The following is a 16,121-nucleotide window of genomic DNA, read 5'->3' on the forward strand; positions in this document are numbered from 1 at the left end:
TATAACTACTATAAGGGCGGGTTCACACATGGCGGAATTTCACTTAAATTCCGCTGCGGACACTCCGCAGCGTTAATCCGCAGCGGAGCCGTTTCTCCATTGACTTTCACTTTAATTTAGCAGTGTTCGTTTACACGATGCGTACAATTCCGCTGCGGAGCATAGGCTGCGGAGCGGAATTTGGTGTCCGCAGCATGCTCTGTCTGTTGCGGAGCAGTGGCGGACTCATGGCGGAATTTCTCCATTGACTTCAATGGAGATTCAAAGTTCCGCAATGAAGTCCGCAGCTGTCATGCACATGTCATGTGTGCTGCGGATACGTCTTGCTTTTTTAACTTGACATTTCTTCATTCTGGCTGGACCTATGTATTTCTAGGTCTACAGCCAGACTGAGGAAGTCAATGGGGCTCCCGTAATGACGGGAGCGTTGCTAGGAGACGTCAGTAAATAGTCACTGTCCAGGGTGCTGAAAGAGTTAAGCGATCGGCAGTAACTGTTTCTGCACCCGGGACAGTGACTACCGATCCCAATATACATGTATCTGTAAAAAAAAATGAAGTTCGTACTTACCGAGAACTCCCTGTTTCTGTCTCCAGTCCGGCCTCCCAGGATGACGTTTCAGTGTAAGTGACGGCTGCAGCCAATCACAGGCCAAGCACAGGCTGCAGCGGTCACATGGACTGGCGCGTCATCCAGGGAGGTCGGGCTGGATGCCGAAGGAGGGACGCGTCATCAAGACAACGGGCGGTAAGTATGAATTTCTTTTACTTTCACTAGGGAAAGTGCTGTCCCTTCTCTCTATCCTGCACTGATAGGGAGAAGGGAAGCACTTTTCCCGCAGTCCGCAGCAGCTAGTCCGCATCAATTTTCTGCACATTTTGTGCAGATCCGCAGCCGTAATCCGCAACCCGGATTAGGTGCGGCATTGATGCGGACAGTTGCGGAGGAATTCCGCCATGTGTGGTCATGCCCTAATACCGCCCCTATATACAAGAATATAACTACTATAATACTGCTCCTATATACAAGAATATAACTACTATAATACTGCTCCTATATACAAGAATATAACTACTATAATACTGCTCCTATATACAAGAATATAACTACTATAATACTGCTCCCTATATACAAGAATATAACTACTATAATACTGCCCCCTATATACAAGAATATAACTACTATAATACTGCTCCTAGCTACAAGAATATAACTACTATAATACTGCTCCTATATACAAGAATATAACTACTATAATACTGCTCCTATATACAAGAATATAACTACTATAATACTGCTCCTATATACAAGAATATAACTACTATAATACTGCCCCCTATATACAAGAATATAACTACTATAATACTGCTCCTATATACAAGACTATAACTACTATAATACTGCTCCTATATACATGAATATAACTACTATAATACTGCTCCCTATATACAAGAATATAACTACTATAATATTGCCCCTATATACAAGAATATAACTACTATAATACTGCTCCTAGCTACAAGAATATAACTACTATAATACTGCCCCTATATACAAGACTATAACTACTATAATACTGCTCCAATATACAAGAATATAACTACTATAATACTGCTCCAATATACAAGAATATAACTACTATAATACTGCTCCTATATACAAGAATATAACTACTATAATACTGCTCCTATATACAATAATATAACTACTATAATACTGCTCCTATATACAAGAATATAACTACTATAATACTGCCCTATGTACAAGAATATAGTTACTATAATACTGCCCCTATATACAAGAATATAACTATTATAATACTGCCCCCTATATACAAGAATATAACTACTATAATACTGCTCCTATATACAAGAATATAACTACTATAATACTGCCCCCTATATACAAGAATATAACTACTATAATACTGCCCCTATATACAAGAATATAACTACTATAATACTGCTCCCTATATACAAGAATACAACTACTATAATACTGCCCCTATATACAAGAATATAGATACTATAATACTGCCCCCTATATACAAAAATATAACGACTATACTACTGCCCCCTATATACAAAAATATATCTACTATAATACTGCCCCCTATATACAAGAATATAACTACTATAATACCGCCCCTATATACAAGAATATAACTACTATAATACTGCTCCTATATACAAGAATATAACTACTATAATACTGCTCCTATATACAAGAATATAACTACTATAATACTGCTCCTATATACAAGAATATAACTACTATAATACTGCTCCTATATACAAGAATATAACTACTATAATACTGCTCCCTATATACAAGAATATAACTACTATAATACTGCCCCCTATATACAAGAATATAACTACTATAATACGGCTCCTAGCTACAAGAATATAACTACTATAATACTGCTCCTATATACAAGAATATAACTATTATAATACTGCTCCTATATACAAGCATATAACTACTATAATACTGCTCCTATATACAAGAATATAACTACTATAATACTGCCCCTATATACAAGAATATAACTACGATAATACTGCTCCTATATACAAGACTATAACTACTATAATACTGCTCCTATATACATGAATATAACTACTATAATACTGCTCCCTATATACAAGAATATAACTACTATAATATTGCCCCTATATACAAGAATATAACTACTATAATACTGCTCTTATATACAAGAATATAACTACTATAATACTGCCCCCTATATACAAGAATATAACTACTATAATACTGCTCCTATATACAAGAATATAACTACTAGAATACTTCCCCTTAATATACAAGAATATAACTACTATTAGGGCATGACCAGACGTGGCGTAATTGCTCTGGAATTCCGCTGCAGACAGTCCGCAGCTGAAATCTGCAGCGTACACGTTTCTCTATTGCCTTCCACAGCTTTGTGGTTGGGTTCGTTTACAGGTTGCGGACAATTCCGCTGCGTAGCATAGGCTGCGGTGCGGAATTTGGTGTTTGCAGCATACAATGGTTTTTGCGGACGTGTAGCGGACTCATTGCTGAATTTCTCCATTGACTTCAATGGAGAGTCAAAATTCCGCAATGAAGTCCGCAGATGTTATGTACATGTTATGTGTGCTGCGGAGCGTATTGGTTTTACTAACATGACATTTCTTCATTCTGGCTGGACCTATGTATTTCTAGGTCTACAGCCAGACTGAGGAAGTCAATGGGGCTCCTGTAATTACGGGTGACTACGTGTGTGCACCCATAATTATGGGAGCGTTGCTAGGCGACGTCAGTAAATAGTCACTGTCCAGGGTGCTGAAAGAATACTTCCCCTATATACAAGAATATAACTACTATAATACTGCCCCTATATACAAGAATATAACTACTATAATACTGCCCCTATGTACAAGAATATAACTACTATAATACTGCCCCTATATACAAGAATATAACTATTATAATACTGCCCCCTATGTACAAGAATATAACTACTATAATACTGCCCCCTATATACAAGAATATAACTACTATAATACTGCTCCTATATACAAGAATATAACTACTATAATACTGACCCTATATACAAGAATACAACTTCTATAATACTTCACCTATATACAAGAATATAGATGCTATAATACTGCCCCTATATACAAAAATATAACTACTATACTACTGCCCCTATATACAATAATATAACTACTATAATACCGCCCCTATATACAAGAATATAACTACTATAATACTGCTCCTATATACAAGAATATAACTACTATAATAATGCTCCTATATACAAGAATATAACTACTATAATACTGCTCCCTATATACAAGAATATAACTACTATAATACTGCCCCTATATACAAAAATATAACTACTATACTACTGCCCCTATATACAATAATATAACTACTATAATACCGCCCCTATATACAAGAATATAACTACTATAATACTGCTCCTATATACAAGAATATAACTACTATAATAATGCTCCTATATACAAGAATATAACTACTATAATACTGCTCCCTATATACAAGAATATAACTACTATAATACTGCCCCTATATACAAGAATATAACTACTATAATATTGCTCCTATATACAAGAATATAACTACTATAATACCGCCCCTATATACAAGAATATAACTACTATAATACTGCTCCTATATACAAGAATATAACTACTATAATAATGCTCCTATATACAAGAATATAACTACTATAATACTGCCCCCTATATACAAGAATATAACTACTATAATATTGCTCCTATATACAAGAATATAACTACTATAATACCGCCCCTATATACAAGAATATAACTACTATAATACTGCTCCTATATACAAGAATATAACTACTATAATAATGCTCCTATATACAAGAATATAACTACTATAATACTGCTCCCTATATACAAGAATATAACTACTATAATACTGCCCCCTATATACAAGAATATAACTACTATAATACTGCTCCTATATACAAGAATATAACTACTATAATACTGCTCCCTATATACAAGAATATAACTACTATAATACTGCCCCTATATACAAGAATATATCTACTATAATACTGCTCCCCTATATACAAGAATATAACTACTATAATACTGTTCCTATATACAAGAATATAACTACTATAATACTGCCTCCTATACACAAGAATAACTACTATAATACTGCCCCCTATATACAAGAATATAACTACTATAATACTGCTCCTATATGCAAGAATATAACTACTATAATACTACCCCTATATACAAGAATATAACTACTATAATACTGCCCCTATATACAAGAATATACCTACTATAATACTGCCCCTATATACAAGAATATAACTACTATAATACTGCTCCTATATACAAGAATATAACTACTATAATACTGCCCCTATATACAAGAATATAACTACTATAATACTGCCCCCTATATACAAGAATATAACTACTATAATACTGCCCCCTATATACAAGAATATAACTAGTATAATACTCCCTCTATATAAAAGAATATAACTACTATAATACTGCTCCTATATACAAGAATATAACTACTATAATACTGCCCCCTATATACAAGAATATAACTACTATAGTACTGCCGCTATGTACAAGAATATAACTACTATAATACTACCCCTATATACAAGAATATGACTACTATAATACTGCTCCCTATATACAAGAATATAACTACTATAATACTGCCCCTATATACAAGAATATAACTACTATAATACTGCCTCCTATATACAAGAATATAACTACTATAATACTGCCCCCTATATACAAGAATATAACTACTATAATACTGCCCCCTATATACAAGAATATAACTACTATAATACTGCTCCTATATACAAGAATATAACTACTATAATACTGCTCCTTATATACAAGAATATGACTACTATAATGCTGCCCCTATATACAAGAATATAACTACTATAATACTGCTCCTATATACAAGAATATAACTACTATAATACTGCCCCATATATACAAGAATATAACTACTATAATACTGCCCCCTATATACAAGAATATAACTACTATAATACTGCCCCCTATATACAAGAATATAACTACTATAATACTGCTCCTATATACAAGAATATAACTACTATAATACTGCTCCTATATACAAGAATAAAACTACTATAATACTGCCCCCTATATACAAGAATATAACTACTATAATACTGCCTCCTATATACAAGAATATAACTACTATAATACTGCCTCCTATATACAAGAATATAACTACTATAAGGGTATGTTCACACGCTTAGCAAAAAAACTTCTGAAAATACGGAGCTGTTTTGAAGCGAAAACAGCTCCTGATTTTCAGACGTTTTTGTAACAACTTGCGTTTTTCGCGGCGTATTTTACGTTATTGGGGCTGTTTTTCAATGGAGTCAATGAAAAACAGCTCCAAAAACGTCCCAAGAAGTGACATGCACTTATTTTTCGCGGGCGTCTTTTTACACGCCGTATTTTGACAGCGGCGTGTAAATTTAAGCTTCGTGGGAACCGAACACCGTAAATCCCATTGCAAGCAATGTGCAGATGTTTGGAGGCTTAATGGAGCCGTTTTTTCAGGAGTAATTCGAGGCGTAAACGGTCCGATTACGTCTGAAACCACTGCGTGTGAACATACTCTCATACTGTCACTGTATACTAGTCCTAGGTCATTGTATACTAGTCCACTTATCCTATTACACTGTATGCTAATTTACTTATCCCATGTCACTGTATACTAGTCCACGTATCCCAGGCTACTCTATACTAATTCTATTATCCTATATCACTGTATACTAGTCCACCTCTTCCATGTCATTGTATACTAGTCCACCAATCACGTCATTGTATACTAGTCCACCAATCACGTCATTGTAGACTAGTCCACTTATCCCATTTCGTTGTATACTAGTCCACGGATCCCATGTCTTTGTATACTAGTCCTATGGCACGTCATTGTATACTAATCCACTTATCACATGCCATTGTATACTAGTTTTATGTTATTGTATACTAGTCCACTTATAGCTTGTCATTGTATTCTAATCTACTTATTCCATGTCATTATACACTAGTCCATTTATATCTTGTCATTGTATACTAATCCACTTATTCCATATCATTGTATACTAGTCCACTTATATCTTGTCATTGTATACTAATCCACTTATTCCATGTCATTGTATACTAGTCCACTTATATATTGTCATTGTATACTAATCCACTTATTCCATGTCATTGTATACTAGTCCACTTATGCCATTTTACTTTATACTAATTGACTTATCACGTCGTAGTATACTAGTCCACTTATCCAATGTCACTGTATACTAGTCCTATGTCATTGTACACTAGTCCATTTATATCATGTCATTGTATACTAGTCCACTCATCCCTTGTCATTATGTATTTTACACATAGGAATCTTCCTTATCGTATGCCACACTAAGCATAGCATTGTAAACTCCCTTTGATATTGTAAACTAGTTCAATAATCAATTGGCATTGTGAGCCCATCACTAACACCACATTGTCACATCCCTTATTTATGACTTGGCTTCGTACACCCATTTACTACTCTCAGCCATGGTTTGCCTCTTCAGATACCGCGTGGCATTATAAACTCCTCCAATATCTTATGGAATTGTAAACCCATTTTTATCACTCGGCTCCATTGGTTATCTGTCCCTTTTATGTAATACTCAATTATAGAGCAAGCAGCAGAACCATTCTAGTGTTACCCTTCTCCCTTATAGGAAGAATCTGGAATCCTCTTCTTAGCTCTGAGTCTATTTCATTATCATTGCTGCCCTCTTGGTTATTTGAATAATGTCTATAGAAATATCTCTAAAGCTAAATGCAATTCCAGTTTATTCTTCCTGCATTCAAGAATCGAATATATCCATGACTGGATTATATGGAAGAGTCAAGCGAGAAAGAGGCTCTGGCTGTGCGCTGCCTAGAGGGAGATTATGCCCCAAAATAAGAAAACCCTCAAAATCAAACCAAGAGAACCCCAAACCTGTCCCGTTCCATAAAGCAGCACATGTAAATGTCACAAATCCAGAATGGACACTAGACCCAGAACACATCACTGCAACAAGTCCCTTCACCCTCAGAGCTGAATTCATGCAATGACTGAATGACTGGGCTCTTTTTCCATTTACTGCACAATAATGACCAACAAGCAATAATACAACCAACAAAACGTCATTTCATACACTCGTTACATTGTATCAATCCCTCTCTGGGCAAATGCAACATAAGAATGGCAGATGTAGTGCATGGAAATGAGAGCAATGGATATTACACTACTCCCAAGTCTGGAGCCTCTAGAAGCCGTAGATTCCCAGGTCTTGGGTCTGACTCTGAGGACCTTCTCTAATACCACGGTGTGAAGATCTTCTGCCCAGTAATAAGAAGATGATAAGATCTCAGGCAGAATTTATAAGCTCTGGAGCTGCCTTCAATTCCAGCACATTTTGCTGCCTCGTTCCTTAGTTATAATAAGTATTTTGCTCAGGCTGGAAGGCTTCTTGGCTCTACAACATGAGGAGGACCCAAGAATGAGCCTGACAAGCCATGTAATTCAAGGAGGCTACAAATACATGACCATCGAGGACACATCTTTAAGAAGAAACCAATGAAATAATGGAAAAAGCAGATTATGCCGTTCTGTAGGAGAGCCAAGACTGCATGGATTGGAATGGAATTGCAAATTGGAACCATTTTCTGTGACATGTGTCTGCAGACCCGGCTTTGCAGGTCTTAGGAAGAGCTGAGAACATCCAGCACCTCTCATGTAATTGGATTGAGAATTGGCTCAAGGACCGTATCCAGAGGGTTGTGGTCAATGATTCCTTCTCTGAATGGTCCCCGGTTATAAGTGGTGTACCCCAGGGTTCAGTGCTGGGACCACTATTATTCAACTTATTTATTAATGATATAGAGGATGGGATTAATAGCACTATTTCTATTTTTGCAGATGACACCAAGCTATGTAATATAGTTCAGACTATGGAAGATGTTCATGAATTACAGGCAGATTTAAACAAACTAAGTGTTTGGGCGTCCACTTGGCAAATGAAGTTTAACGTAGATAAATGTAAAGTTATGCATCTTGGTACCAACAACCTGCATGCATCATATGTCCTAGGGGGCGCTACACTGGCGGATTCACTTGTTGAGAAGGATCTGGGTGTACTTGTAAATCATAAACTCAATAACAGCATGCAGTGTCAATCAGCTGCTTCAAAGGCCAGCAGGATATTGTCGTGTATTAAAAGAGGCATGGACTCGCGGGACAGGGATGTAATAATGCCACTTTACAAAGCATTAGTGAGGCCTCATCTAGAATATGCAGTTCAGTTCTGGGCTCCAGTTCATAGAAAGGATGCCCTGGAGTTGGAAAAAATACAAAGAAGAGCAACGAAGCTAATAAGGGGCATGGAGAATTTAAGTTATGAGGAAAGATTGAAAGAATTAAACCTATTTAGCCTTGAAAAAAGACGACTAAGGGGGGACATGATTAACTTATATAAATATATTAATGGCACATACAAAAAATATGGTGAAATCCTGTTCCTTGTAAAACCCCCTCAAAAAACAAGGGGGCACTCCCTCCGTCTGGAGAAAAAAAGGTTCAAGCTGCAGAGGCGACAAGGCTTCTTTACAGTGAGAACTGTGAATTTATGGAATAGCCGACCGCAGGAGCCGTCACAGCAGGGACAGTAGATGGCTTTAAAAAAGGGTTAGATAATTTCCTAGAACAAAAAAATATTAGCTCCTATGTGTAGAAATTTTTCCTTCCCTTTTCCCTTCCCTTGGTTGAACTTGATGGACATGTGTCTTTTTTCAGCCGTACTAACTATGTAACTATGTAACTATGTAACTATGTCTTTCTACATAAATCATCTTTTTCTATAATAATACAACGTAACCTGCTGTACATATATCACCGTTTCTTGCCAGGATAGCAATTAAGGGAAGGGAGATAGCCCAGTGCAAATCCATCTCCCTATGCAAACCTATTCCAGAGGACCCTGTCTACTTAATTACATGCTGTCAATGGAGCTGGAGCTAAAGGGCTTGGAGACACAATTCTGCATCCTATGAGCTCCTTGGTGCCTCTATGGAAGCCCCTTGATCCATTACCTGCAGAACTAACACTCTAAATGTTCATTATTCCAGAATGAGGGGACTCTGGTCACCAGGTAGAGTAACTTGGCCACCATCTATACTACAGTGTAAAGTAATAGCCATGGTGTACCAGGGAGGATCCCTACATGATACAACCTGAAGTCACTCTTCCATTTTATATTTAATTCATAAATATCAGGCAATAAAAATCCCCCCCAGAAAATCCTATTCCACTGTCTGAAGCCAAATTAGCTCCATCTCTTATTCTGGTCACATATTTAGACAGATGATGCATTAGAGAGATGGAATATTCAGGCTTTGCCTTTGGTCATGGTGGGATGTGGATGGGATTGAAGGTGGGCAGTGCAGAGGGGGATATAAGGGAAAATAAGATAAAGTTTGCAGTGAGATATTGAATTAGTGAAATGTCATCTGATATTAGAGGGATTCTCTCCAGACTCTGCTGATTGATTTTAGGACTACTCCAGGATCTTTGCTCTTCAGTTACAGGGGGTTCTCATACTGACCCTATAGCAATGCATTGATAATGACACCCCATCTATAGGTTTGGGGGGATAGTAACACAGACATATATATCCACCTCATTTTTTCCTTCAGTCACATGAGTAAAGGCTTTGCAGAATGAAATGCAATTTTCCCCACACATCCAATCCACCTCCCCCCACCACTAGTCCATGACTGCAATCAGATGGAATACCTTTTCCCTACCTTATATTTGCTGCCCTGTGATCACACTCTCATCCTCTTGTTGCATTAAATGACTCCTTCTTCTCTTATTCCAGGCTGCTTTACACCCTTGTCCTGATAGAAGTAGCTCCCTTATAGCCAAGTGCATTAGCTGGGCATCCCCTGGTTAGAAAATCCTCAGCAGTTTGGGTCCAGAGCAAGCAGAGCATCAGCCTCAGCATCAGCAGCCCCTCAATCACACCGCAGCATCAGCACCACCAGCAGCAGCAGCAGCAGCAGCAGCAGAGGAGAGAGCTCTGCAGGCCACATCTCACAGCTTATACTGTACATCACTACCGCATTCCTCCTAATAGGAGCTCCCTGCCAAGAGATGGTCTCTTCTGTGCAGCCAAAAGGCAGGAGTGATCCCCTGGGGAGGGGTCTTGGCATCTAGCACATACAAGGGCAGGCTGGCAGCCTTTTTTTTTTTTTTTACTAAGGGCAAGTAAATCCAGCTGGCCCAGATAATACAGCATAAGAGGCTTTCACCATATCAGGGTATGGGAACTGGCAGAGCTCCTTAACCCTTTGCTGCACACTTTCTTTAGTCAGGGAAAGATCTCTGCTGCTGCAGTAGCTCAGGAAATAGGCTGTCAATCAATATTTGCGCTGCTGCTGAGTAATGTGCTGCTTATAATTGACAAGTGTTGGGTTGTGGGTTAAAATAATCAGCGATATGTTATTGCAAAAGCCCATGTATTATTATTATTATTTATTGTTTATTATTATTATTATTATTAGTGTAATTATTTTCTATCATTACTGTTATGTGTTATTTTATTTTTTTTATTATTATTATTATTATTATTATTATTAGTGTAATTATGTTCTATTATTATTAGTGTTATGTTATTATTTATTTTTATTATTATATTTTTTATAGCATTTATATGCAAATACTTTAATAGTATAATAATATTAATCTAAGTTAATTAATTGCTTGGCTTGCAGGGAATATATCACTTTTAATAGCTATCTAAGGCTATGTTCACATCTGCATAGGAGGCTCCATTAGTGGCCTCCATCGCAGATCCGGCAGGGTTTAACAGTGTTTACCGGGGACAATAGCGCAGCATGCTGCACTATTGTGTCCAGTAAAATCACGGACACCCGGACGGAAAGTCGATGTAACCTATTAAAGTCAATGGGTTCCGTCAGCAAGCAACTGTTGGTTCCGTTATTCTCTTGTTATCCTCCACTGAAGGAGCAGAACAACGGAACAGCACAATGCAGGTGTGAACAGAGCCTTAAAAAGCCCTTCCTCCTAAAAAAAATACTAGCATTTTATCAGCCCTTAAAGGATAAGAAAAATGAGGCTGCTTCCTAAGAAAATAGTGCCACACCTGTAAATGGGTTGTAAACGATTTTGTAAAGAAAACAGCCATGTTTTTCTGATCCTGAAAGACCCCTTGTTAAAAGTAATGGTCTCATCAAGAAATACTTGGGACCACTTCTATTAGCCAGAGTGGAGAGTCGCTAACAAATAACATTCAATTGAATGGGCGTCATGTAATACTCCATTTATCCTGTAGTGGCCGCTGTAGGTAAAATGTATGGCCAGCCGCTGCTTCCCCTGGCGATTACAGTTGATCGCTAGTATTTCTTACGGTGGACCCCTTTAAATCACACTTTAATCTACAGGGTTGTACTATTTAGTTGATTTGTAAGAAAAAATCCATTCAGTTTTGTTCTAGTCATATCTATTTCTGAGAAAGATGTGACATGAAAGATGGCCGCTATGAAAGGTCTCAGCGGGTGCCACTAAGTTTTCCTGGAGTCCTGAATGACATATTAGCCTTGTCATACGGTAATATGGTAGTGAGGAATACACCATGGCACAACTGATTTGCTATTCAGGTACATGAAAAAGTAGATTTTTTTTCCCCCCTGTGGGAGCTGTAATGTCATATACACTTCAATGGTCAGAAGTTGAAAAAATAGTGACTAAAGTAAATCCTTGTATTCTGCACCCCAAGTCCCACAGAAGCTGAGATATGGGGCGCTGTATGCAGGGTCCTCACACTATAGGGCTGTTTCAGCTTTCCCTGAGCTGCCTGTGACCTGGAGGGAACATTGTGTTATTTTTATTTTCCCAGACTGATAAAAAAAGGAGATCTGCAGAGAGAAAAATACTTTTTGAGTTTTAATTTGGTTGGTCAGGCAAAGAAAATGAGCAGTGACCATATATTCCCTCCATGTCACCGGCGGCACAGGGTCAACCGTAGACCAGCTCTGCAGCTCCTCATATCTGAGCTTCGTGGACCCCTATAAACGTGACGGGTGGATGGAGATATTGGAATTTTTTCAGTCACCCCTGAGTTTTCAGATCTAGAATGGAGATTAAGGGTTATTTCGATCTCAGATATTTAATTAGTTATCATATACTGTACATAGGATATTGCATATATGTCCGATAGGGGCACGTGCTGGGCTGTGTCTGTAACTCCCATAGAAGTCAATGGAGAGCAACAGGCACATGCGACCAACTCTGCATTTACCTGGGTGCGGGCGTGTCCTGTTTTTATGCCATAAATGTCTCAGATGGGAATACCCCTTTAAGTTTTAGCGTTCTTCCCTCTATATCAAGTGCATATAATGTAAAGTAATGTTTTATGTTCACCCTTGTGTCAGACTGACTGTAACATGGAAATATAGCGTGTGTGCATTACACGCATTTCCCATTAGTGTCACAATACATCACTCACCCCCTTCCCCCACATGGAGATTATGCACGTCAATCGTTGTGCCATTTAAAGCAACGGAGCTTATAGGATTCAAATTAAGGCCATATGGGATCACAAGCTTTTAGGACCAAGTGCAAATTGGAAATGAGTCAGGACGTGCAAAGCAAAATGTTGGTGCAAATCCACCCTAGTGTAAAAGGATTGACGCAGCAGCAACCATATAAAATGCAGCATCTGGGGTCATGCACCCGGCTGTATTACAGGTCTGCAGAAATTATACAGGTCCGTACTGCAGTGCTCTGTGCCTCACATTTTATATTGAAGCAAACAGGGATTTCTCCTCATGGATTCCGTATAAATCCAAGAGAAAAATGTGAGCTTTGCTTCTAGGGTAGAATATGGACCATGGAGCAGCACATAGAGTGTCTACGCACCCATAGGGACTCCATTTGCAGCTTTGTCATGTGCATGAGTCCTTTGGGATGATGTATTTTAATGGTCCTGAAACTACTTTGTTACGCCTCACTGCTGTCTGGGGGCGGGGCAGTGACAACCAACTACAGTTTGAGCATTTTGTGGCCTCCAGAGTGGGTGTACTTGGCTTCCCATACAGAAACTATTGACATCACTGAGGTATGAGGCACAGCATGTCGCTTGTAGTCACAGGACTAATGAACAAAATTATCTATAGCACTGGTGGGCCATTTCGGCAAGACGAGAAAAAAATAGGTACATAGAAAATGAGGTAGACTCAATTTTACAAATAAAATATAAAGTCTTGTTAGGTTAAGGAGTAGCAGGGTGTCATATAAATGTTGCCAGGTATCATAAAACATTGTGCTGTTCTTCTAAAATACAATTTTTACTAATCATTGCAGTACCGCTTTTTACCACTACGTGGCAAATGCTTTCCATAGACATTAATGTCATATCTGTGATGCCTAACTCAAACAAACACGTAGTTAGAAAAGTTCTGCTTCCAGATCATGAAGATTTCTTCTTGTACTCGGTAAGACCAGCTGCACGACTTTTTCCTGAAAATAGGTACTGTCTCTTTAAGACTTATCTACTAATCTAAAATATGCACATTACTCAACCTACTCATGTCTATTAATTTGGAAACCAGTTTAAGAAACATCATAATGTAGGCGCTGGCTCCTCCTCAGGATAGGACGTCGTCTGGAGGAATGGTGGGATCCCCATAGTGATTGACAGCTGTGCTTTTCAGTGCCTTCTGCAGCAGCTGCGTTATTTCCCGGTGGTATACACAACCTCCTTTGTAAAATATCACTGGCATCTCAAGGGATATATTTTTAAACAACATCTCTATTCTTTTATTTCCAGAGTACACAGCGGAGAAGGAGCAGCGGCTTCTCTCATCCCTCTTCTTACCATAATATTTATATAAACGCTATTTTCTGAACAAAACCGCGTTCCCAGCGAGGACAGAATGATGGATCCGACGTTCTCTGCTCTCAAACAATTGCACCATTTCCAGATTGCACATTATAAGGAAGGGAATAATATTTGACTTTGTATATCCGCCAAATTTTAACTTGTATCATCTGTGTATATGGCCGACAAGGGGGTCAAATACCCCGAGGACCAATAAAGGTGTTCGGGAAGAGCAATATGGGGCCCTCATGGGTTACTGAAGCTGGAGGCTTGGAAAATGGCAGTGACTTTGCGGCGAATGTCACCAGGACGTCTAGATGGGGCAGGGGATGGACAACGGTGGGAACCGATCGGCGGTAAAACATGTGGCAGTGATTGGAGAAGGAGCTGAGCAAAGAAGTTTAAATAGAGAAAGAGTCGGCCAGGTGAGAAGAGACAGCGGTTCCCACCATTGCATATTTAGCGGAAAGATGTGTAAGAAATGTTGGGCAAGTTGTGTAAGAAAGACTCTTTACGCACAGTTAGTTAAGCTCAGGAGGGCCACAATGGGTGGACCATGGGCTGGTATGGCAGGGTCACCCACCGGGGGATGGGGGCAAATTCTGATTTTACAGGTCACGATTGGTTGACCCAGAATAGCCATGGGGGTTGGCCAGGTGGACCGGTGATTGTCCAGGGGGGCAATCTGGGTTCAGATGGAACCTAGCTGACCTGCGGAGGTTGGTGGTCATGGTAGGCAATCCCAACTGCAAGAGCGATAAGCTGGCCCGCAGGTGTGCTCCCAGCAAGTGGATGGGGTGTGGCAATAGTGCTATGGCTCCAGATAAAACTCCAAGGTCTCCAGAACCGTAATACGGAAACTATGGAAGCTTGTGAAGCCCAACAGTTCCCATTTTATACGGCAGAATACAGAGGTTTTTCTTTTGGCTTCTATCAGATGCTACTAGGGGAGAATATCTCTGTAATATTGGTCCATACGAAGGCACCAAATGATGGGACACTGCGTGACTAGGGCTCCATGGTACAGAGTTGCGCTCACTTCATGTTCCTCAGTACATCCTCTGGGCACAAGGCTCTACTGTGTGCGTAAGACCTAATAGCGAGTGATTGCACATACACAGCTGAAAGTAAAGTTCCTTTAGTAGTGTAGAAAGAAAACGCTTCATGGCTTTACACTAAGACATAATTACCATAGAGGCAGCCCCCACAGCAGGAGAGAGGGGGCCCAGTCCAGATTGCTGTCATAGTGAGAACGTGCACAGGGTCTTCAGAGACGCAACAATGTTATGGAACACGGGAGGTGAAAAGCAAGTGGAAAATTGACAGGAATCACACAATGGGATTGGGGTACCAGGACGCGCTCTTGTGAGTAGTTAGGAGTGTGGTCGTGTCAGGCAGCAGCTGAAAGGGCCCTTATTTTTATTTTTGCAATGGGGCCTCCAGTCATCTGTGAACGTCACTGGCTTTAGTCTCCTCTGGATAGACGTATCCACAAGAGATGCTTCTATAAAGAAAACCATGGAAACTCCAACAGTAGATGAAGGAAAACCAACACTCCAATACATTAAGAAATGAATTTATATTGCAGTGTTAATAA

General features: G+C 38.9%; 1 protein-coding gene across 5 annotated transcripts in view; it reads right to left on the reverse strand.

The window, feature by feature from the left end:
- Positions 1-10,679, reverse strand: part of DAB1 (DAB adaptor protein 1) — a 721,439-nt gene extending 710,760 nt beyond the window's left edge. For all 5 annotated transcript variants that reach the window (XM_075832689.1, XM_075832692.1, XM_075832691.1 and 2 more), the window contains exon 1: positions 10,428-10,679. The gene's annotated coding sequence lies outside the window, so the exon portion shown is untranslated. The remainder of the gene's footprint in view (positions 1-10,427) is intronic.
- Positions 10,680-16,121: the final 5,442 nt, after the last annotated feature.

Source organism: Rhinoderma darwinii, chromosome 7 (assembly GCF_050947455.1).
Source record: "Rhinoderma darwinii isolate aRhiDar2 chromosome 7, aRhiDar2.hap1, whole genome shotgun sequence".
Classification (NCBI taxonomy): Eukaryota; Metazoa; Chordata; class Amphibia; order Anura; family Rhinodermatidae; genus Rhinoderma; species Rhinoderma darwinii.